This window comes from Lissotriton helveticus, chromosome 6 (genome assembly GCF_964261635.1).
Source record: "Lissotriton helveticus chromosome 6, aLisHel1.1, whole genome shotgun sequence".
NCBI lineage: Eukaryota > Metazoa > Chordata > Amphibia > Caudata > Salamandridae > Lissotriton > Lissotriton helveticus.
This window is the reverse complement of record NC_136067.1, coordinates 201873278-201876617: the sequence shown is the minus strand read 5'-3', so window position 1 is coordinate 201876617 and position 3340 is coordinate 201873278. Positions and strand designations below refer to the sequence as shown.

Sequence of the window (3340 nt, the reverse complement as noted above, 5' to 3'; positions counted from 1 at the left end):
GAGGAATGCCCGTGGCCCCAAGCTATTGTCTGAGTGCTTACCCTCTCGGCTGATACAATCCTTTACTGGACTCCCCACCACTAAGAAGCAACCCGCGCTCTGGAGAAACTAATGTATCGTCAGTGTTAAACAAATGCGCCCCCCCTCCTTTTTCCTTCCTCTCCCCCCCCTCCTGGTTTTATTCCCCCTTCTTTCCCCCCTCTTTTCCTTCCGCCCCCTCCCTCCTGGTTTTTCGTCCCCCCTCCCCCTTCCTTTCCCCCCTCTCTTTTTTCCCCCTCCCTCCCCTCCCCCCCTTTGTTCCCCCCCCTCCTCGTCCGGACCAATGATGGTGCCTGTATATCCTGCATACCATGTAGCCACCTTGACGACCTCTGCCCCTTGAGAGAGAGACCTATTGGATGGCTATTCCCGAGACACATGAATGAGGGAGACTACCTAGTTAGGAATCGCCCCCTTGATTGATCTGCAGGACCGCACAAGAGTCCGTCTTCCTTTACCTATTTATCTTGAAGAAGCTCAACCTTCCTGGAAACTAAAAGAACAAATCCATATACCAGTCCTCTGTCTACTACCATGGCCACTCAACTGGATCACATCCCGGAGCTCATTTAAAGAGCGGAGAGACCAGCAGTAAGGACCCGGCTTTTCTGAAAGAGGCGGCGGCTCGGCATGATGACCCCCTGAGATCGGAGCTCTGGCCCTGACGAACAAGTAAGTAAAGAGATCTTGCCCCTACGATTAGAACCCGATAGGCACAAGATACATTAGTCTAGCCTCTTACGTACATATGACTTACTTGACGGGGACGGGTGTGCAGCCTACCATTTCAGACGTGTAATAACTGCCTCGTAACCTTGTTATGCTCCTCTATTTCCACCACATAACTAGCAGGCTGTCTGCTTTGTTTGCTTCTTTACTCAGATGAAGAAGTCGACCCGTGACCCCGATCCGATATCGCACCTCAGCTAGGAAATTGTCATAAAGAGGAACTTCATCTAAAAACGCCTACATAGGTAAAGTATAATTACCGTTCGCCTCCTCTTTTTGAATGGAGTCTCTTCCTTCCCCTAATTAATCACGTAATTCCCTATCTAGCATCATTTTAACCCCCATGTATTCTTACTATAGCTAGAAGTAGAAGATCGTCATCCTGTCCCTTATCTGGCATAAGATTCAGCTTTCCTGAACCTCGTAGACGCCCTGTGCGCATTTACCTAAACAGGTAAAAAACGAATCCCTTGATGCCATTACCTACCTATAGAGATTACGTGTACGTCGTACCTCTATAGAGGAAGATAGAATGACTATTTGCTGTGAGAGAATGTACTGTTAGCCCTTGTCTCTCTCTCTCCCCCCTTCCATACTTAAACAGAGTTAAATCCCTGCCTAGGAACGTCCCTCACGAGACGAGCATACTGCTTTCCTCCCTCCGATTAACCTACGATCTGCCGCAGCCCAGCCGCCTGAGGCAGTCATAGTGAAGATATCAGGTAAGATTTTGCGAATTTATTAATCGTAGGATCCCCAGAATAGGGTCTTGAACTTGCGATCGTTCATAATTTATGACCTCTTTCTACCTGTCTATTCTCCTTGATGGGCCAGTCTTTTTTTCCCCCCTCAGAGAAACGTCTGAAGTGTGGAAGAATGCCCAAGTCCTTCTGAACACACTAACAAATGACCTAAAAGCTGTAGGACATTGTTGGGATTCCGTATCTACACCACCTAACATTCGCTATTGCCCTGGTAAGCCTCCGATCTCTATGAGAACATCAGTATAAAAAACACCTAATTCCTGAGACTTATGCGGAAAGTACCATCATGGGCCCCTATTAAAACAGTGATGGAACTAGATAGAATATGGCCCCCTCCCAAATTGAATCCTATGTAGCGAATGACACTAGAGATATATATTTTTTTTAAAAAGGATGAATGAAGTTGTAATGGATGAATGTATGGAACCTAGTGGAGAAACCTCCCAATTCCCTGTGAGCCTCTAGAGGTTGTCAACCCTATGACCATCATGATATATAAATATATATGAAAAACCTAGCTGGACCAGAATGCTCTTTGTTATTTAAGTCTAAATAACCAAGGTTATTCATAATGAACTGTTATGATTTATGCCTTTATGCTGTTGTATAAAACGCATATATTTATGTATATACTGTATTGTATATATGTATGTATATATTGTAATGTATTATAAAAAAAATATTTTTTCTGTATCACAGTGTTGCTCCCCTCCCCACGGTACCTCCTGGCCCTGATGAAGGTGTGGCCCGACTTGGCCGCTGCACCGAAACGTGCGTAGGCGTCTAATGTGTTGAAGACCGTGATCCCTAACCATCTGTTGGATCAGCCCCTTTTTCTATCTGGCTTTACAGTGAATGTTACCTCCCTATAGCCTGAGTGCAATTCCATCTGACCTTCTATTCAGGCACTATGGACCAAGATGTGTTTTTTAACTTGAGTTTTAAGTATGAATAAGATAGCATGTTTGCGTTTTGAACGAGGAATGTCAAGGTATGTGTGGTTGTGTGGGACTACACAGTGACGTATGAAATATTTATGAATTGTTATCTTGCTTGATCAAATTGCTTAATCTATACAACCAAGTTCATATGAACGGCATCTTGTGTGAGCCAAAAACTATAAAAATGAAAAAATAAAGAGAAAAAAACAGACTCTATGTTATATTTGTCTAAATTGGCGCTGCTTTCTGGTCCCAAATAGGTATTAAATACACACGGGATCCTAATATTGGACCCTTGTATCCACGGCAGGGTCTTTTCTTTCTTTTTTAGGCTTTTTTAGCATCCGGGGGCTAAGTAGTCAATGTTGAGCTGGCATGTGTAGGAGTGAACTCGAAGTTACACGAGTGTCTCCCAGTCCATCCAAATGTAGCAGGCCTCTTCCCAGCCCCTGGACACCCCCCTCACTGGGCTTTACCCATCTTAAAAAACACCGACCAGGCTCAAAAATCTCTGCCCCAGCATTCAAACCTGATCTGGAGATGGCCACCCTCCCACTTTCCTGCTGGGCTCTAGAGAATCATGATCGGAAGCTGGAACAGTTTTGACGGGCCCGCGGACCACCAATGTGTGACATTGCCAGCGGCTGGTTACTGAACCTACCTGTGGCACATAAAAGACAGCGTCTAAAATGACGGCCGCAACAAACCCTCCTGCGTCTCTCCTGACCTTATCTCCCTCCTCCCCCTACCCCCTACCCCTCGTCCTCTACTCTTCTCCACTTTCCTGCTACCAACGTTTGCCCTCACCTGTCCTGGCCCTTAATCCCCACCGTGTGTATCTGTGAATTTTCCCACGTACATGGAGAT

The 3340-nt window shown here is 45.7% G+C and overlaps 1 long non-coding RNA gene across 1 annotated transcript; it reads left to right on the top strand.

Annotated features, from left to right (window-relative positions):
• Window positions 1–585: 585 nt before the first annotated feature.
• Window positions 586–2673, top strand: LOC144761292 (uncharacterized). The gene is made up of 5 exons (XR_013595659.1): window positions 586–711; window positions 922–1013; window positions 1129–1490; window positions 1622–1743; window positions 2232–2673. It is a non-coding gene; the product is annotated as an uncharacterized LOC144761292 (long non-coding RNA).
• The last annotated feature ends 667 nt before the right edge of the window (window positions 2674–3340 follow it).